This window comes from Solanum stenotomum, chromosome 5 (assembly GCF_019186545.1).
Source record: "Solanum stenotomum isolate F172 chromosome 5, ASM1918654v1, whole genome shotgun sequence".
In the NCBI taxonomy this organism is placed as follows: Eukaryota; Viridiplantae; Streptophyta; class Magnoliopsida; order Solanales; family Solanaceae; genus Solanum; species Solanum stenotomum.
Window position 1 is genome coordinate 36,225,548 of NC_064286.1, and position 22,945 is coordinate 36,248,492.

General features: G+C 34.5%; 1 pseudogene; it reads left to right on the forward strand.

Moving 5' to 3' along the window:
- Positions 1–1,464: 1,464 nt before the first annotated feature.
- LOC125863893 (uncharacterized) lies at positions 1,465–16,984 on the forward strand (annotated as a pseudogene).
- The last annotated feature ends 5,961 nt before the right edge of the window (positions 16,985–22,945 follow it).

Consider the following 22,945-nt stretch of genomic DNA (forward strand, 5'->3'; position numbering starts at 1 on the left):
CTTATGTTATAACCATTCCCCATTAATGTGGGGGATTGTTGGGTATGTAGCAAGAGTTAATGGGAAATTGAGGGAAGATGAAAGAGGAACTTGGAAAAAGTTGGGAACTTAAAGAGTTGAGAACTTGAAAAGTCCTCTTATGCTTTATTGAAAAGACATTTGTCCCTCATCGGTGGTGGAAAGAAAAATAGGAGAGTTTAAATATAGAAACACTCCTATTAATTGTTAAAAGGGTTGGAAAGAGGGACCCCCCTCGCGTCGTCGTTGTCGTCGCTCGCTCGGCTTCGGCTTTGGCTTTGGATTTGGAAAAATGATCGATCGAGAGATTATTTTTTGGACAAAGTTTGTTTTAATTATTTTAGTTAATTAATTATTTAATTAATTAAATTAAATTAAATGGCCAACGTTTTAATTAGTTAATTAACCGATTCAATTAATTAGTTAATTAACCCGACCTGACTCGGATCCACGCGCGACCTGTTTTATTTAAATCTTTCCCGTTTTATTTAAATTTCCCGCAGTGACTGTTCTGAAAGGTTGCAACTTTCAGAAACAGCCATGACCATTTGAAAGGTTGCAACCTTTCGGAACTAGTTCCTCTTGCCTATAAATACATTGATTCTTCAGATTTATTCCTAACGAATTTTTCTGATTTTCTTCTTCTTCTTCTGCACAAAATTTCTTCGTGTATTTTACTGTTGTTGAGTGGTTCGCTGACACCAGAGTTTTGGGTATCAATACACTGGTGATTGAGATCATTCTATCCTGGGAGGACATATTCCAAATCAAACCTCGGATATTAGAGGGGAATAATTTCCTTAACGGGACACTGTGCATTCAGTGGGCTTGATCTTTTTCTGATTTTGTTTTTCCAGATTGTGGTACGTTTTTTTTTTACATATTTTAGTTTTGTCAATTAATTTCTGTTCATCTATTCTTACTAGTTTATTAAACTTTGGTTACTTCGTGTTTCTGCAAAGTTTATTGAAATCAGTAATTCTGATTTTTTATACACAGATTGATAACAATTTATAATCGAAGAAATTCATATAGGTTGGTTAAAGAAGCATTGGAATCTTGCAGTACCTCAACTCTGCTCGGATCTTCTCAAGTGCCAGTGTCAGAGATGCTTTCGTACCAATATCAACTCCATCTTCAACAAATCCTCTCAGTTCATTTTGGTCCACAAATCCTCCTTCGACCGAATTAGGTTTAGACTTTGGTCCAGAAATTCCCATTACATGAGCAGCTACAATAAAAATAAAACACCTGAAATAGAAAAGAGACAAAAATTAAACACTACAATCCGTACAAACGCATGGGAATTTAGCCCATAAGGAACTCCATGTACTTTTATTTTGGCCCAACCCAACACAAATAAGAGTCCACAGCTGTAATTCGAAGATGCATTGCTTGCAAAACCCCTAAAACCCTTCTAATGGCAGAACCTCATCTTCCCTTTATATGCTTATCTATGGTTCAATGACCAATAACCAAAAAACCCACCAATGATATACCTAAGAAATTTTAATTCTTGGCTTTTTCTAACAAATCTTCTACTTCCTCCAAACTAAATAGCAGCAGCATGCTTGAGCTCATCAACCCCATATCAATTTTCATTATCTTTTTGGGGACCCTTTTCGTTTTCAACTCAATATCAGAAAGAATCAACTAGTTCAGATAGTGTAACCAACAAGAAAAAAGCAAAGAAATCATTGGGTGTTTTCTTTCAAGAAGTTGTTAGCCTCTTAATAGTCTGAACAATCAGAAAGTGAGGATGAAACTAAAAATAAAGAATTGAAGCGTGAGTTAAGAAAACATGAGGAAGAAGTGAGAGTTTACGGGAGAAGACGAAAAATGAGAAATCTAATTGTCAAAACCCAAAGTATATCCTAAGTATAACTTGGCGTATAGAACCCCAAAAAAATCTACACAAGTCACTTATCATATATCATACAAGATAATAGAAATAAATAGAGTTGAAAAGAGCATTTATGTAACACCTTGGAATTTGGAAAAGGTAAGGCAGGTTTAACAGTCAGGTCCACGGACCTTAGCCCAACTGTGAACCCTCCACATTTGCCTAAACAGCCCGTGGAAGGGTAAACGGCCCATGAAGAGGGCTAGGGTGGCCATCTAAGAAATCCAAATTTTTCCCTTCTGGTTCACGACCCCACTTCACGAGCCATGAAGGACTAAACGGTCCGTGAAGGCTCCCATGCTGGTGTTCCATCAACTTTTTTAGTTAGGGCTATTTTAGCCTTTTTCTATGCTTCTAATACCTAAGCTATGTAATTTTAACCCCTATATAGGTATTTTTAAGTCCTAAAACTACCCATTCTAAAATCATTCTCCTAAATTCCTAATTTTCCTCCAAGTTCTTCCCCTAAGCTCTTTCTAAAGCTATGGAGGAAGAAGTTGGGGTTTTACTTCAAGATCCCAATTCATGGGCCTTGATCATTAATGTATATTAGTATTCACCTACAGATTCCTTTCCTTCATAGTGTTCCGAAGATCATTCAATTTTACAAGTTCAATTCTAAATTCAAAGTTAGGGTTTTATTCAAGCTTTATGGGTTCAATTCACTTATGATTCAATAGTTATTTTCTATCTTCTATTGCATGAATTGAAGTAATTACATGTTTTTGAGTTGAATTCAGATGAACCCATGCATGATCCATGATTTTAGACTATGAACACATGATGAAACTTATGAACATTGAAATATGATTTGTATAAAGATATGCTTATTTTTATGAAATTGATGTAAATTATTTGAGGATGCTTTTAGATGAAAGTATCGATGAGATTGTGAAAGGTTATCTCCACATGCTACTATGATCATGATTGTGAAAGGCTTTCTCACATAATGATTCATAAGGTTGAAAGATTTTCTCACCTAAGTTGAATCATGTTTTAGGAGAAATTATAAATAACTTTAGCTTGGATTGATTACTTAATTGTTCCTTTCAATAGATGATTAAATGAATATGATTAATGACAATTATGTGGGATTTTACTTAGCACCGAGAGGATATGGAGATGGAGGCTCTCCCATTACAGGTCTCTAGTACCAATCTCATTGGCTCTAACTACGTGCCGCACTACAACAAATATGATATATAGCTACGAAATTATTAGCTACTACATCAAATTCGTCACTAATTGTTCTCTTTTAGTGACAAAATTTACTTTTCGTGCTTAAATATATGAGACACATACTTTTAGTGACGAAACAAAAAAACCGTAGCAAAGTTTCGTCTACTAAAGTTTCCCACCAAAAAAATAATTGGTGCCATTTGTTAAGTAGTGTTAGTCACGAATTTAAAGTTATCGGTGACACATTATTTCGTCACTAATAATGTATCTAATTCATGACAAAATATTTTTTGTGTTAAGATTTATTGATTTTTTTACCCAAAACAATTTCATCTAAAAAAATATGTTGTTACAATATCGACAAATTAGAATTCGTAGTTAAATATTATAAGTTTTAGCTATAAGAATTTAACTTTAATTATGATATTTATTTTTGTCACTAATAGTATAAATAATTGGTGACAAAGATTTTATTGTCTCTAAACAATCTATGATTCAGTGACAACAAAAAAATTGTCACAAAATATGTAAGGTGTTAAATAGCGACGACTTAAAATTTGTAGTGAATAATTCAACTATTTTCTACGAAAAAAATTCATAGCTAAGTACAATTTTTTTGGCTACAATTGTTCATAATTACAAGTGACAACTTACAAAAAGAATAATATAAGTGCTTCATAAGAAATAGACAGAGTCCTTTCGTTAATTGGCGAGGGAAAATATTAAAACCAACGATTCGGTCCATTTTGTAAAAATCAAAAAGTTCAATTCATGAATTTTCTTAAATTACACAATTATGCATCATTTAAAAAATACAATCCAGGTTATAAGTATCATGAGTGGGGTACGATTCTGCCACTAGATCACTAATATTTGTTGGTTTAACACTTTTGTCTTTTATTTGATACACTTTCATCGATAAAGACGATAGAAAAAATAATTTCTGAAGTCTTGGTGCTAATTTTTGTGCGTGTGTATTGATTTGTGATTGGTAAACTGCATAGACTAAGTCGATCTATTTGCTTCTGTCTAAAAATATGTAGTTATTTAATAGTAATTTCACAAATGCACGTAGATCAACTATACAGAGATAACATCGACTTACAAACTTAGACTTTGCAAAGGTGCGAAATATTTCATGAATTTCTATTAACTTTTCCATCGGTGTGAAAATCGAAATAAACTAAAAAAATGAAAGCACAAATGAAAGAAACGAACAACCTAGGATTTCAAATATATTATGATGAAGTACTATAGTTATGGGTATCAATGTTTTTTTTTTTTACAAAACAATTGATTTACTGACCGAATTGAACCGATTATTCAATTTTTTAAATAAAATCAAAAGTTTAATTTTATTTAAATTTATAATTGTACTATATAATTTTTAAAATTTATAAAAATTAACTGAATAAAATAACAGAATCGTACTGAATATATTTAAAGATATTTAAAAAATATATATAATTTAATTAAAATATAATCTACATTTGAATGAATTGTGGGTGGTAAATTTCATGCACTTGTGTATGTGTATAAATAATCATATAATATATTATATCTACAAAAGTTAAATTTGAAAGAAGTGAATGAAGTAGAAAATAAATTAAAAATGAGAGACAAGAGAGAGTTGATCTGATGGTAAGCACTTGTCACTTCCTACCTTAAGGTTGTGAGTTTGAATCCCCAAGAAAGCATGATGTGGGAGCTCCTAGGTAGGAGTTTAAAATAAATTTGAGATGGGGGGTGGGGGGAGGATAATAGGAAAATTAATCTTTTTTATAATAATAAAATTGTCCCTAATTAATATACATTTAATAACAAAATAATTTTTGATATATAAAATATAGTCATTAGCGACGATATAATTTTGTCGGTAGTAATAACCTTTTTAGCGACAAAACATACTATTATCTACAAAAAATATACTTTTTACGACAAATGAATTTGTCACAAATGTTTAAGCATTTGGGGACGATTTTTCTTTTTGTAGTTAATATAATACTTTTAGCGACGAAGCACTAAATCGACTTTGTATACTTTTAGAGACTCACATTTAGTGACGATTGAGTGACGAATTATTTTTCGTCTCACAAGAATTTTAGTGACGAAATATGATTTATAAATGACAAAAATTTTTGTCCCTAATAATCAAATTTGTTGTAGTGCCCGGTAGGATGTCTTAGCTAGTGGATCCATGCAAGCTAGAAGTTTATGGTCCTTACCTTGTCAAGTAGGATATCTCTTTTCGGAGTGGGATAGACACCAAATTCCATGTTTTAGTCCACATGGTCTATGTCGGTTAATGGTAAATGCCCCATAATAATGAACTAAGGTTACTTTCAAAGTATCTCACTAAGTGTTTTATATATGATAAGCTTACATTGACCATGATTATAACTTGTGTTTTCCTAACATTTCACCTTATGCTTTAGCTTGGTCATTCTATGTCATGTAAAGTCCTTTTAGCATGATTTCATATCGTTTATACATTGCTATCATACTTAGTAAATCCCATGTACTAATGCATACTTGTGCCTACATTGTTTCACTGATGTAGGATCCGACGTTCCTATCTTGCATACTCGTGGCTAGTTGATCTCTCTCTTGGCATTTGAAGATTGGTAAGTCATCATGTTATGAGGAGCAAGACACTTCTATAGTTTTCTTTATTTCTATTTTCAAATATTGTATGTGGTGTATGGGTTATGTCCCAACCACTTATTTTGATGTAGTATATGGCCTGTTGAGACTATGTTAGACTTCCGCTTTGTCAAACTCTTTTATGAAGTGAAAATTCTTCTTTTGAAATATTTTTTTCTAATATCTTGTATAATGTATTCTAAGTGTCTTGTGCAGGGCCTTTCGGGGTTCTATATGTCATGTTACACCTAGAGTATACTTTGGGTCATGACACACTTAGTATTCAAACCACAAGGTTTAGAAAGGTCCTATGATGTCTCACAAATCACATTGAGTAGAGTCTTGTTCATGAGTGTCAAACATGCCACACTTATGGATAGGAGGCTATAAGATGTTCAAGAAATTCCACTTCTTTTATCATTCTCAAGTCGTGTGATAGAGTGTTGATGTACCGTGAACTTACAGTATTTCTGATGCATTAAACTCAGATTTTTGTGTGAGTCTTAAGCATTTTATTATTATATGTGATGGTATTTTGGTTTAATTTTGTAGGAAATAGTTTTTGGAGCAGTTGGTATTCAAAGTACTGAAACATCAGGAATTTTGGCGACTGACGAACCCACCTATGAGATGTCATTCCTTTGACGAGCCATAGGTGGAAAGCGTGGGTAAAGTGCTAAGAAAATGGAACTAAGTGTTTAGTGATGAAAGCAATCGACGAGCCGTAGTTTTCACTCTGAGTCGTACATGAGGAGTGTCACGCCCCGAAGCTACCCCAGGACGCGGACACGGGACCTAGGATCATGGATGACCCCAAGATAGCCCTGCTGGCATATCATAAGAATAATAAATAAACTGAAGTAAAGAAATAATGAGCGGAAGCTAAATCATAAGATAATATGAAATGATGGGGAATACCCATTTACTAAATCTGAATAATATGAAAACTGAGAGTTTAACAAAACAACTGAAAATTCAAACTCTAACACTACAGCTGAATCTAACTATGTCTGAAAATAGCCTCTAACTGACTAGAAATGTTGGGACATGCCCCCAACTAAATCTAGCAAAAATTGAAACTAAAACTAAAATCAAAGAAAGATAATCATGCCAACTGTCCTCGAAGAATGAGGACTCACCACTGATGTTGCTGAACTGAAGATCGAGAACCGATCTATGCGTGATCTGGAAGCTGAAAACCTGAACCTACATAACGAGAAGATGTAGCGCAGAGTATGCATCAGTACTTGAAAGGTACTGAGCATGCAAGATAAAGTAAAGCTGAACAATAATCATAATTGAACCAAAGCACAATATCTGAGCAATGATAAGAGATAAACATGATACTAAGCTGAGGATACTGAGCATGAAATAACTGAATGCAATGACCAAGTTTTATAACATGTTGAAACTGAAGTTTGAACTAAAGCTGATAACATGGTCAATGTAGTAGAATTTGACTGTAAAGGAGATAATAATAACCGACATAAAAACACATGAGATAAATGTGGAGTCCGATGTATACGCCTCATTGAGAGGACCCAATATACCCGGCCAAAGGTATAGAGGCATGACTGGCGTGATCACTAAAATAATGCCCACAGAGGGGACTACTTACAACCTATGGGGCACGTAGTTCTGGGACTTAAGGGTGACTGATCCTAGTTCATTCGGTATTAAGCTACTCCCAATTAAAATGTATATAATAAATATTATGACTGAAATACTGAAGTACTGGATAGATCAATTACTTACATGCAAACTCTGAGAATGTAACAATTATGACTGATAATATGACATTCGTAAACTGAAGCATGTGTATATCTGAATAATCTGAATAATCTAACCTAGCATGTATAATTCATGAACTAAACGAATACATACAACTAGGGTTCTGAATATTATACAAGGATCTGAGCAATAACATGATAATCTTATTTGGATCGTTCTAACAGCTAAAACCCAACAATTTCTAACATTCAAGAAACCCTAGGTCTAGATAATATGAAGGGAATTAAGATTATGACTGAAATATAGGGACCTAATGGGTGAAAGGAACCCACTAGTGAAATCCCACATACCTGGTGAAGAATTCCATGGAGAAATATTTCAATTTTGGAGCTGAAATTGATGAAAACCTGTTGCGTTCTTGGACTAGGGCTTGGTCGACTCTTTCTCCTTCTGCGTTCTAATTTTCTAATTTTTTGGTGAATGATTTGCTTAGGGTAAATTCTAATTTAGTAACTAGGCTAAAACTGACCAAAACCACGTAGTTTAGGATTAAACGACGTAGTTTAGGGGTCCAACGCATAAGGAAAAGACCAAACGACACCTGACTTAAAATCTGCTAAAGCCACATACGGACTGATTGACGGTCCATCGACTGATCCACAATCCGTCTTATCAGTCCGTCGATCGACTTCAGAGGATGGGTTCTGGGGGGTCTTGAGGGTTTCGACCTACGGACTGATCGATGATCCATCCTGTCAGTCCGTCGATTGACTTCAGGATGGGTTTTGGGGGGTCCTGAGGGTCTCAACCTACGGACTGATCGACGATCCGTGGATTGATCCACGATCCGTCCTGTCTGTCCGTTGATCGACTTTAGAGACCAGGTTCTGAGGGGTCGATCCACATACCTGGACCACGGTTCGTCGGTCTCCCTATGGTCTGTGGGTAGTTCCCGTCGGTGGCACCTGAACTTCTGAAATCTGCATTTTGGTAGTTCTAGCATATGGTGTGTTACAAGGAGTGGCAGATAACTTCAAGAAGGATGCGTTCTAGTCCATGAATGACAGATGAATAGGACGGGCCGTCGATGGACTTGCGGACCCTAAGTCAGGCCCGTCGATGGCACTTACTGGAATATTGACTAACAACTGAATGACGAAGGCACCTACGAGTCGTCGTTCCTTCGACAAGCCGTGGGGGCCAATAGTAGGTGACACTTCTCAAGACCGGATTTCTTTAGTCTTCCTTTTCCTACTTGCTTTAGAATTTATTTTCTATAAATATTGGTTGTAAATTTCGTTTTTGGGTTGTTAGACCTTTCTGAGATACTTTGTTTTAGGTTTGGGAATTATATTGCTAACATTTTTAGCATTTAATTCTTGAAGTTTGGTTTATGAAATTTGCATTTGTTCTTCAATTCACGATTTCAGATTTCATCTATTCTAATTGTAAGTTCATCATTTATATTTTTAACCCTATTAAGAATTGTGATAACTTAAGCATGAATAACTAAATTTGGAACTAGAATTATGGGAACCCTGAGTAATTAACAACGTAAAACTAATAATTAATTAAGTGATTCTAAAAAAGTGTTTATGCATTCATTGTTAATCTCTTCGTTTTGAATGCTTTTTATTGGTGCGCAACGTTAGAACTCGCCTCATTCCTACTTGCCCGACCAAGGAAGTTTTGAATGAGAAAGATATTTAACAATGGAGATGTAACGTGATAATCCACTATCTAATTGCCCGACCCACTTACCTTCAGGATAAGGGTTAGTAAAGCATACACTCGTAGACCGGCCAACTTGCGTGGTAAAATTCCCTACTTGGACGACAAATCACTTAGGAAATACCTAGCTTACCAACCTTGCATGTTAACACTAGGAAAGAGTTACTATTATTAGGATTGTTGTGTCAAGAACTTGTGGGGAACACATTTGTGCTAGTTTCATCTCATATTGATATTACAAACTGTGAATCTTGTTAACTTGTTACTACAAAACAATCAACTATTACTTTTTTTACAAATCCCCCCTTTACAGAAGCAAATATGACTAAAAGTACAAATAACCATAAATTAGCCTAAGTCTAAACCATATTCCTCATGGGATCGATCCTAACCTCAGTTAGGTTCTTTATTTGGCGACGATCGCTTATACTTCTTTAGGGACGTGTAATATGGGTGTATCAAGTATAACTCTATATGTCTCTCTCCTAATCCTTATCCAATGATTTTTAGGATATGTCCCCTTAAAGAGCATACGTTAGAAGAAATACAGGTGAGAATATGTAACAAGAATATCCTCAAGTTCCGGCCAACCCTTTGACCGAACAAGTGACTAATGCAGAGTTTCGAGCCACTTTTCAAGTGTTGGATCAAACTATGATGGCTCAAGCCAATAGAGAGGTTGTGGAACTCGTGAACCCAAGTGTGGCTACGACAGAAACTAGAGTGAGGGACTTCACTAGAATAATTACCTTGGAATTTTATGGTTCCACGATTGAGAAAGATCCTCAAGTGTTCATTGATGAGGTTTATAAGGTTTTTATTACCATGGGAGTGATGCCAGTGGAAAAGTCACAATTGTCCACTTATCAACTTAAGGGTTTTGCTCAAGTTTGGTTCAATTAATGGAAGAAAAAGAGGGTGGTTGATACAGGTCCTATTAAATGGGAAAAGTTTAAAGTTGCTTTCCTTGATTGGTTTTTTCCCCTTAAGATGAGGGAGGCCAAAGTACCTGAGCTCATTAAACTTTTTCAAGGGAATATTAATGTGAAAAGCTATGCTTGGAAAATCACAAAATTTCCAAATATGCTCCTTATATGGTTGTCAATTTTAGGCCAAGGATAAATAAGTTTTAGGTGTGTCCAAAATGGTGGCTAAGGAATGTGGTACCATTATGCTTATTAGGGAAATGGATATTTCTTATTTAAGTACACATGCTCAACAAATTGAAGAGGAAAAGCTTAAGGAAAGATCTAGGGAGGCAAAGAGGCAAAGACCGGTGATGGTGACTTTTCACATTTGAGGTCCGATGGACATGGTCATTCTAGATTCTGACAAAGGTTCTCCGATCTAGGTTCCTCTAAAGCTCCGATTCTAATGTTCAACAAAGATATGGTTTATAAACCTAAGCCTCAATGAAAAATGTTGGTAGATCTTCTTTTTATACTAGTGCTAGGTGTGGATGGAAGCATGATAGTAAATGCTTAGCCAGTACATATAGTTGCTTTAGTTGTGGTAAGAGTTGTAGCAAGATGAGGGATTGTTCATTGTTTGCTTCTAAGGGAAGATATGGTAGCCAAGCTACGCCTAATGGTTTGGGTTCAAGTTCTCCAAAACAAAACCTATTCTATGCACTTAAAACTCGACATGATCAAGAAGGTTCTCCCGATGTAGTTACTGGTGTGTTGAAAGTTTTTCATATTAATGTTTATGCTTTTCTTGATCCCAGTGCTACTTTATCTTTTGTGATGTCATATGTGTTTATGAGATTTGATGTTTCTCCGGATGTGTTGTTAGACCTTTTTTCTATCTCTACTCCTATTGGTGAATCTATCGTGGCTAAGAGAGTCTATAGGAATTGTCACGTCTCCTTATCCCATAGAGTCACTTATGTTGATCTAGTAGAACTTGATATGTTGTATTTTGATGTTATTCTTGGTATGGATTAGCTCCATTCTTGTTATTCTTTTATTTATTGTAGAACCCAAGTGGTTAAGCTTCACTTTCCAAATGAGTCCATCCTAGAGTGGAAATGGGAAAATTATATGCCTAACGGTCAGTTTGTTTCTTGCCTAAAAGCTAGAAAAAGGATTTCTAAGGGTTGCATATATCATCTTGTTCGGGTTAGGGATGCGGATTCTGAAACCACTACTCTTGAGTCAGTCCCCATTGTATATGAATTCATGAGGTGTTTCTAGATGATCTACTTGGTGTCCCTCCCAAAAAGGAAATAGACCTCAGTATTGACTTTCTCCCAGATACGCAACCTATCTTTATTCCTTCTTACCATATAGTACCGGTAGAACTTACGGATTTAAAGGAGAAATTGAAAGATTTATTAGATAAGGATTTCATCAAACCAAGTATCTCTCCATGGGGTGCTCCAGTTTTGTTTGTTCGTGAGAAGGATGGTTCACTTCGCATGTGTATTGATTACCGACAACTATTTGCCAAATTTAGTAAGCGCGAGTTTTGGTTGAGATCTGTGACTTTTCTGGGTCACATTGTTTCCGGTAAGGATATTAAGGTAGATCCTAAGAAAATGATTTGGTTAAGAGTTAGCCTAGACCTCTATCCCCTTCGAATATTTGAAGCTTCTTGGGTTTGATCAGATATTATAAATGGTTTGTGGAAGGATTTTCTTCGATTACCGTTCCATTGATGACATTGACCCAAAAGAAGGTTAAGTTTTTATGGTCAGAAGCGTGTGAGAAGATTTTTCAAGAATTGATAGATAGACTTACCTCCGCTCCAGTGTTGACTCTACTAGAAGGGTCCGATGGGTTTGTTATTTATTGTGATGCTTCAAGGATTGGATTAGGGTGTGTTCTTATGTAGAATGGGAAAGTTATTACTTATGCTTCAGGAAAACTTAAGATACATGAAAACAATTATCATACCCATGATTTAGAACTAGTGGTGGTTGTTTTTGCCCTAAATATTTGGAGGCATTACTTGTATGATGTCTTTGTTGATATCTTTACCGACCATAAAAGTTTGCAATATGTATTAAAGATAAAAAAATCTAAATCTTCACCAATGTAGATGGTTAGAACTCTTCAAGGACTATGATATGAGTGTCCTTTATTACCCAGGAAAATCCAATGTGTAGCCGATACCTTAAGTCGGTTGTCGATGAGATGCATTGTACATGTTAAACATGATAAGAAAGAATTGGTTCATGATGTTCATAGACTAGCTCAGTTAGGTGTTCATTTTGTAGATTGTGATGAGGATGTTGTTGTTGTTTATAATGGTTCAGAATTGTCTTTTGTGTCAGATGTGAGAGCCAAGCAAAGTCTTGATCCGATTTTAGTTGAGTTAAAGGAAACGGTGCTTAGAAAGACGGTTGAGACCTTCTCCCAATAGGGAGATGGTGTACTTTGATATCAAGGTCGATTGTGTGCTCCCAATGTTGATTATTTGAGGGAGAAAATTTTAGTGGAAGCCCATAGTTATCGGTATTCCATTCACCCGGGAGCCACCAAGATGTACCGCGACTTATGAGAGGTCTATTGATGGAATGAGATAAAGAAGGATATTGAAAAAATTGTGGCTAAATGTCCTAATTGTCAACAAGTGAAAGTTGAGCATCATAATCTGGGAGGTTTATCCCGTGATATTAGTATTCCTACTTTGAAGTGGAAAGATTTGAATATGGACTTAATTGTTGGTTTACCCTGCACCCGTTAGCAACATGACTCGATTTGGGTCACTGTGGATCGTAAGACAAAGTCAGCTCATTTCGTTCTCGTCAAGGTTTCATATTCAGCAGAATATTATTCAAATTTGTATCTAAAGGAAATGATTAGGTTGCATGGAGTGCCGCTATCTATTATCTCTAATGGTGGTACCCAGTTTACTTCTCAATTTTGGAAGTCTTTCCAAAAAGGGTTTGGTACTTGTGTCAAGCTTAGTACTGTCTTCCATCCTCAAGCCGATGGACAAATAGAGCGTATTATCCAAACTTTGGAAGATATGTTGAGAACTTCTGTGATTCACTTCAAGGGTAATTGGGATGATCATTTTCCTTTGATTGAGTTTGCGTATAATAATAATTATCATTCAAGTACTGGTATGGCTCCGTTTGAGGATCTTTATGGGTGTAAATCTTCTATAGGTTGGTTTGAAGTTAGTGAGGTTGCTTTTATAGGTCCTGAGTTGGTTCATGAGGCTATGGAAAATGTTTGACTTATTAGAGAAAGGTTGAAAATGGCTCAAAGTCGACAAAAGTCCTATGCCGATGTTAGAAGAAGAGATCTTGAGTTTGATGTTGATGATTGGGTTTACTTGAAAATTTCACCTATGAAGGGTGTAATAAGGTTTGGTAAGAAAGGGAAACTTAGTCCCCGTTATGTTTTTCCTTATCAAGTGTTGAGGCAGATAGGCAAGGTGGGGGCTTATGAATTAGACTTACCCTATGAATTATTTCCAGTACATCTTTTATTCCAGGTGTCCTTATTGAAGAAATGTATTGGAGATCCAACATATATTTTACCATTAGAGAATCTTGGTATAAAGGAAAGCCTTTCGTATGAAGAAGTTCCGGTTGAGATTTTGAACCGATAAGTTTTAGAGTTGAGGAACAAAGAAGTTTCATCCATAAAAGTGTTGTGGAAGAATCAAATGGTTTAGGGTACTACTAGAGAGGCCGATGTTGATATGATCTCTCGATATCCTCATATATTTCCCTTCATTCCTACTCTAGCTTGAGTTATTTAGCTTCTCGAGGTTCTTTCTTTCGGATTCATATGTATTAGCCATTCTAATGTTACCATAAGCATGCATGTATTTTGATGAAATACTTTTTTGAGTATATTTTAGCTTGGAGTCGATTTTCCTCCTTGGTTATGAGCATTTATGTGATTGCATTCATGTTGAGTTTCTCTATCTCTTTCCTATACTTTCTTCATGCTAGCTTGACTCCCATTCGAGGATGAATGTTCCCAAGGGGGGATATTGAAACAACTTGGAATTTGGAAAGGTAATGCGGGTTGAACGGGAGGGTCCACAGACCTTAGCCCAACCGTGAACCCTCCGCAGTTGCCTAAACGGCATGTGGAAGGGTAAACAGTCTGTGGATAGGGCTAGGGTGGCCATCTAAAAAACCCATTTTTTCCCTCTGCTTCACGACCCCCTTCCCCCCTCAATGACTTTGAAAGGCTAAACGGTCCATGAAGGCTCCCATAATCTGTTTTGTCAGCTTTTTTAGCCATAGGTATTTTAGTCTTTTCTTATGCGTCTAGTACCTAATGTATGTCGTTTTGACCCCTATTCCAATCCCTATATAAGTATTTTAAGTTCTAAAAATAATTATTCTAAAATCATTCTCCTAAATCCCTAATTCCCTCAAAGTTCTTCCCAAAAGTTCTCTCTAAAGCTAAGGAAGAAGAAGTTAGGGTTTCACTTCAAGATCTTCAATTCACCATAGCTTTTAGGCCTTGATCACTAAGGTATGTTAGTATTCACCTATGGAGTCCTTTCCTCCATAGGGTTCCAAAGATTTTCCAATTTTACAAGTTCAATTCTCAATTCAAAGTTAGGATTTTATTCAAATTGCATGGGTTCAATTCAATTATGATTCTATTAGCTATTTTCTATCTTCTGTTGCATGACTTGAAGTAATTACATATTTTGAGTTGAATTCATATGAACACATACATAATCTATGATTTTAGACTATGAACACATGATGAAGCTTATGAACTATGAAATATGATTGTTATAAAGATATGGATGCTTTTATTAAATTGATGTAAATGATTTGAGAATGCCTTTAGATGAAAGTATCAATGAGATTGTGAAAGGTTTTCTCATATGCTACTATGATTATGATTGTGAAAGGCTTTCTCAATCATGATCATAGTAGCATCTGAGAAAACATTTAACAATTTCATTGATACTTTCATCTAAAAACATCCTCAAGTCATATACATCATTTATAAAAACATGCATATCTTTATAAATCTATGGTTCATAGTTCATAAGCTTCATCATGTGTTAATAGTAAAAAATCATGGATCGTGCATGGGTTCATATGAACTATATAAAAATCATGTAAGTACTTCAATTCATGTATTAAAAGGTAGAAGACAACTAATTGAATCATAATTGAGAAGAACCCATAGATATTGAATAACACCCTAACTTTGAATTGAGAATTTGAACTTGTAAAAGACCCAATAGAGGAAAGGACTCCATTGGTGAATATTAACATACTTTGATGATCAAAGTCCATTTGTTATAGTGAATTGAAGATCATTTCGTTGAAACTCTAGCTTTTTCTTTCTTAGCTTGAGAAGAATTGGAGGGGATGAATGTGGTAGGGAATTTGGGATTTAGGAGAATGATTTTAAAATGGGCAGTTATAGGACTTAAAATACTTATATAGAGCTTAGAATAGGGGCTAAAATGACGTAACTTAGGTATTAAATATATAGGGAAAAGACCCAAAAACCCTGAAATTTAACTGCCGGACTAGTCTACAAGTCAGACCTACGGACTGTAGATCTTCTTACGGTCCATACTAGTCAACCGTAGACCAAGTACTGGAGCGTTAATTTCAATCCAACTTTGAAGAGGCTAGTCTATGGTCCGTAGAACCTTTTACGTTTCATAGACTCAAACCGTAGAACTCAACTTTAACCCTAAAATTTCACCAAGTCTGAGACTTTTCTACTGAACCTATCTACGACTCGTAACAAGTTTGATGGATTGTCCTGGTCAGTCGTAGAATGAGGTACTAGAACTTAATTTTTCAAAAAATTCAACCCACTTTCTACAGTCTGTAGAAGCTTCTACAGCCTGTAGACTGGACCCGTTGAACACAAACAATAGCCATAAAATGCTATCTTTTCCTTTTCCAAAATCTGAGGGGTTACACTAATAGGAAGGAGGAAACTAGAAACATAAATGGGGTATCAGAAAGTAATAAATTACATAAATTGATTATAAATCATGAGGTTATAAGTGTAAAATCAAGAAAGTCAATCTCATTGAGTATAGAGGATCATAATGTGTACAAAGAACTTTCACCTGATATGGTGATGTTTGTGACTCATTTATACAAAAAAAGACACTTTAAAGATTCAAACTTTTTGACTAGGAATAAGTTTAGTATTACTTACTTCGAGAATAGCTATGCCCATGATATTTTGATATATGCAACTGAGAAATTTGGCAGACACCACCTAAGATTGCTAAGTAAGGATCAATTTAGTTACATTCACCCATTTTCAGAGTTTATTAGTCCTATTTGTGGTTTGTTAATCTACCAAAATCTTTAACAAAGATATTTTTTATCAAATTCAGTATGCTAATTATTGGAAAACTATGGAAAGTATTTGTCCTTGCATTGTGCAAACATAGAAGCTAATAATAATTTGTAAACTGATAATGTCCATTATAATGGATGAAGAAAATTTGAAAAGTTAATAGAAGGTGGAGTCTAGGAATGACAGTGGGATCTCGAAAAATGAGGGGAGGATTTAAAAGTTAAACGAATTGTTTGTGGATGAGGAGGATAATAAGAGTGTAGAATTAAGAAAGTCAACATCGTTAACTATGGAGGATCATACTACGTAAAAAGAGCTTCCACCTGATATGGTGATGTTTGTTACTCATTTATACAATGAAGAGTACTTCAAAGATTCAAACTTTTTTTATAGGAAGAAGTTTGATATTTCTTGCTTCGGCATTATCGATGCCCTTGATTTTGTAGAGTATATAGCTAAGCAGCTTGGTAGAGATTACAAGATATTGCCAAGTAAGGATCAACCGTAGTCACTTTCACCTATTAAATTATGGATTGGGTTCATTGAGAACTTGAGGTTTAACACTGTCTAATTTGTATTTTGTTGATCTAACAAAATCTTTCAACAATGACATGCCGGATAGAATTTGGTTTGCTAATTATAGAAAAAAGGGGGATGTATTGTATTTATCTCTATCTACGCCTTATAGAAACTAACATTGTGTAAACTTATCACTGATAATGTTACTGCAGGCACAAACAACAAACAAAACCAGCTACATAGGCCCCATAAGCCCATGCGAATTCAATCTATATACCTCTATTGGTAGTCCCCTATCCCCGCAGGCAGTCACATAGCCCTCTTAGGCATCAATATAGCCCCGTAGGAAAAGATTTTGTAGCCTCTTAGGCAACAATCTAGCCCCGTAACAAAAGATTTCATGGCCCTCTTAGGCAACAACATAGTCTCGAAGGCAAAGATTTCATAGCCCTCTTAGAAAACACTATAGCCTTATAGGCAAAGAGCATGTAACCCTCTTAGGCATCAACATAGCCCAGTAGACTAAGATCACTTAACCCTCTTAGTCAGAAACATATCCACATAGGCGAAGAACACATTCCTGCAGCTAATCACAATAGCCCCAAGGGCAACAATAACAATTCAATACACTGAAATTGAGGAATTTAGTTATAGAAACCTACACAAATAACTTCTAAGCCATGCCTAACATAGGGTCGCTACCAACAAAATAAGAATCCCAAAAGGGAGGATTATAAAAACTCTAGGTTCCAACTAATAACAATCTCCTTACATTGCTCACAACCGTAAGAAAATATGCCGAAAGAAGGGAATAGTCTTAACATACCTTTTTGATGAATTCCAGTGTCTAATCAACTTCTAATCGGAAACCCGGCCCCCTCGATACTACAATAAGGAATAGCCACAATCAACATACAAGAATAGAAGGTACCACGATAATCGGACAAAGAAAACGGATTTCAGTCGCAACTTACTATTTTTGGCTTATCATAGCTAGAATAAATGAAAGGACGATATTACCTTGATCTTAAGCTCGAAATACAGATCAAACCTCAAAATATAGAAAGACCCATGTTGCCACAAACACCACGGAGGTACGTCACATAATCCACAAAGAAAACTATACCAAAATGATGAGCTCGTGACATAGAGCAATTTTCGTTAAAGATATAAGATGAGATTATCAATGTATACGAGTGATTAAGGGTGTAAATCTCTGATTTTTGTGGGTTTGAATGAACTGGAAAAAAAATTAGAATAAAGAAGATGGGATCTTATAACCTTCCACCGACCTAGGGGCCCACTAGCCACCTCTTTTGCGCAGTCGTTACATAAACGTGAATATCTATCTATTCTAAAGCTTTATGGATAAAAAGATGATGTTTTGGACACTAGAATCATAAACGTTCAATTTGATAGGTCATGGGTCCCATTACTCTTTATATACTAGGAGCAAAGGTCCCAGACATTTGACCCAAATTCCAGAGAAATCATTAAAACGGAACGTGCGATAACTTTTGCCAATTTTTATTTCGCAACTTGCTTAACTTCAAAACTTGATATACTGTCATTGAACACTTAAAACATGACATAACACATCACTATTTGTCTTTCCATGAAGGTATGAATTAATTTAGGCATTTTGAAAGGGTGGGATGTTACAGTTTTCCATTTAAGATTTGATATTTTTATTTGAAGGTCAATTAAATAAACTCTCTCTTTACTGACAAAGAGAGTAAAGATTGTGTTTCCTTAATACGGAGAATGTATTGGTTCTTTATTTAATTTAGTAAAAGTATAAATCACGTGACGAGGCTAATTTTTGTGTCCGATATTTTTTTGTTTTATTTTATGTATTTTAATTTGATGGGATATAAAATATTAAAAATAATTTTAGATTTTTTTATGATCTTGAAATAATGTTATTTATAATGTATCAAAATATTTTCTAATATTGTTATTTTAATATGTCACGTATAATGTTGAATTAAAAAATCACTACTAATTTTTTTAAGAAAAAAGACAAAAAGAAAGAAAGACAAATAAATACTCTTTTCGTTTATAATTCTCTGTTGTAATATATATATAAAAAAAAAACAGTTACATGGTATATTGTCAATTTAGAAGATCAAGACAAAGTTAATTATTTTTTTTCTTCTCATTATACTTTAATAGCAATTGTTTTTTAACACTATAAATACCTCAATTATGGAGACATGAGATGCAAATAGAGTAAATATTTAATGAACAAAGATTATACTAGTGTTTGATCATATATTTTGGATAAGATTTTGGAAATTACTCTTCAAATATTTGTTTGACCGTATATTTTGAATATGTACTTTCATATATTTGTTTGACCATAAATTTTGAAAGTTTCTCTTCAAATGTATGTGTAACCATAGATTTTGAAAATGTATTCTCAAATATTTGTTTGATCATAAATTTTAAAAATTTATCTTCAAATATATGTTTGACCATAGATTTTAAAAACCTATCTTCAAAAAAATTGAAGTTCGATCCAAAAATTGGTCTCACTCACAAAAGTTAAATTTTTTTTCAAACATAATACATATTCAAACACAATTTCAAGTTCTAAATATCATAACTTTTCAAGTTATAATTTTACAATCCATAGACAAACGGAAATACACTGTATTTGATTATGTGAAATACAATACAACTAATGTTTTCTTAACAACTTGTTTGGATGGTTGTTACATATTGTATTGTGTTGTTAGATTTAAATGTAAGGTTTATTTTAAATTTTATTTATCATAATGCTAAACTCATAATTATGTAACAATGAAAAATATCATTTTATGTAATAACCGATTAAGTATAATTGCATTACTTTTCTCTTTATTTTTCTTATTTTAAATCCTATTTCATTTTTATCTTCTTTTTGTATAATAATTTTATGGCATATCATACTTTTTTTTGTGTGCTTATTTTGCGAGTTGCTGAAATATAGCATTACTTAATGATGAAAAATGATACAAACCTCTAAATAAAGTATAAGAGACATAAAAGAAAATCACGACAGATAATTTGAATCATAGAAAGTAGATTAAAAAAGAGAGGGAGTACATAGCATTCATACAAAGAATGTTAGAAGGTATCCCTTACACATTATTCAATTGCTTACTTTACTAATTAGTGCATTTTACACTGTAATCCCAAAATACGCTAATTTATCATAAAACAATACAAATTTCTTTTTTCTTTTACCAATTTTAGAGCTTTCAATTTGAGTTCTAAATTTTTCACCATGTCTACTAAAAAAAAGTACCAAAATTTACCTTTTTATTGTTTTTTTTACATCTATTAACTAATAATAGTACTATCTTATGAAGAACAACAATTGAGGAGTTTTAAGCTTTTTAAAGGAAGTTGGATTTATGATGAATCTTATCCAATTTATGATTCATTAAAGTGTCACTTTATAGACCAATGCCTAAATTGCATCAAAAATGGAAGAAAAGATAAATTTTATCTCAAATATAGATGGCAGCCTACTGATTGTGACCTACCAAAATAAGAAACTTCTTTCTATACTGAAGCTAAATTCAATGATTTTTCCGTTTGTTATTGTTGTTGTTTTTACTATGATGATGATATGAAATGAGATTTAATGGCGAGTAGATATTCATATAGTCGACCCCAACTTGCAACATGTTTAGGAGTAAGGCGTAGTTGTGTTGGCGTGTTTCAAATGCGTACACACTTTCCTGTCGAGACCCCACTTGTTAGATTATACTGGTATATTGTTGTATCTCAATTTATGTGAATCTTATTTCAAGAGTAAATTTTTTTAATTTCAACTGAATTCAGAAATCAAATTGTTTAGTTTTTTGTTTGAAAAAAAATTATATATTTGAAAACTACTTTAAAAAGTCTAATAAATTACATTAATATATAATTTAAAATATTTAAAAGACATATGAAAAGGTCACAATCAAAGAAGAACTGTTTAACTCACAAAATTCAAAAGATGTCTAGGGACGGATGGAGTATTATAATTTCACTAATTCAGTAAGTATGGTCTTTTTCATGTTGTCAATTCAAGTCCGAATAAATGAGAAGGATTGTGTAAGTTGAGTATTAGTAGAACTGCGCGGTAGATGATTTGGTTGATATTCAATATATATCAATTTTATTGTGTAATGTCATGGTTTTACACAAATTTGAACACAATCTGCAGTTCAAATTGTAACTTATATATTTATCATCAAAGACTTGTTTAAATGCATTTTTATGGATTACGGTGTATGTAGGTTCAATGGTTAAAATCTCCTGGATAACTTCAGAGGCAAAATATTAATGTTTGTGGGGGGTTCCTTGAGCAGTAACCTGTCACGATCCGATTCCTCGAGTCATTATTGAACCTACTATAACCCACCAGTAGGTAAGTCAACTTGTACCTAGAATGACAAGTAATGAATATAGGGGTAGAACTAACACTAGACAATTAAATAAGATAGAAAATGGAAGCAAGAAAAAATCAATATACAATAGAATCCCTCCCAGAACATGGAAGTCACAGGTACAGAGCTGTCAAATATGAAAATGTAAGTCCCAAGAAATGGACCACAACAATCCGTCTTAAAGGAAAAGGACTAGCTAAACAGATAAACAAAAGGAGATATGTTGGTTCAAGACTCAGAGACCTCACCCTCATCTCTGATCCCCAAAAGCTGCAAAAATCGCATCACGAAACAAATGCAGAGTGTAGCAGGATTAGCAAAACAAAGTTACTCAGTGGACATCAAAGGCCAACTGAGCAAGAATGATAAAGCCAATCAGAAAATATAGAATCTACATACAAATAGAGGTCCAAGCGAATATGAAAGCAAACACATAAGCATACTGACAAATTTTTTTAGTACAACTAACTAAACCTAATTAGACCCCCATAAGCCAACAAGGTACACTTGTGCGCAAGTTTAAATAAAACCCGAATGGACCCCCATAAGCACTATAGGTACACAGAATAGCAAAGTATATTTAAAAAAAAGTACCACGAAACAAAATTCTGGCTCCCAGACCAAGTAACCACAGTATCTAGTCAACTCCCGGCCCAACTAGCAAGAGAAAAAATCAATCGCGGCCTCCTAGCTAGCTTGTCCACTCCCATTGGCGTAAGCTGCTCAGCTAGCAAGAGTGACTCAAGGGTGTTTCGACTTCGTAGAAGATCTCAAGTAGGCTCCAAGCCACTATGAATAGACATGAACTCACAAAGAATCACAAAATGCTTGAAGCATGGACCACTCCAATCTTGATAAAGCACAAAACCACTAACGCATTGGAGTCGTCGAAATAGGGAGAGAAGACAAAAGATATATAAAGTTGTGAAGTATTCTAAAATAAGGCTCATACTATTAGATTCAAGTCTATTATTCCAGTCTACAAGGATAAAGTGCGTTAGAAATGACACCGGAGACAAAGCAGGGCTACAAGGATCGCAAGTCTAAGGCAACCCTAGTCTAACCCTAAACTAAGGCTTAACATGTTCAATACCAAAAATAATAACGCAATTAATACACAACAGCATGCAACAACACACATAAACCCCAACAAGCATAGTACTAAATCCGAAATAATGTCGATCAATACTAAAATATGGTATCTAAAAAGAGAATTAAGAATGACTAGGTACTACGCCTAAGTCACTCTAATCAACATACATTTACGCATTCAAGCTCAATCTAAATACAATGGAATTGTGGCCAACCTATAGGCCAACTATGCGCACTCCAAATCATATGTTCAGAGCTTTTCCTTTCTGTCTAGCCTCCGAACACTACCACGCTACTAAAAGTCAGATCACAACATCAGTACGATCGTCTAGACACCAAATATACACAAAATAAAAAGGGGCCAATTTCAGAGTCAAACGGGAATTATGGGACCCGTACCGAAATTTATAGAATTTTCTTCGTCAACAGGT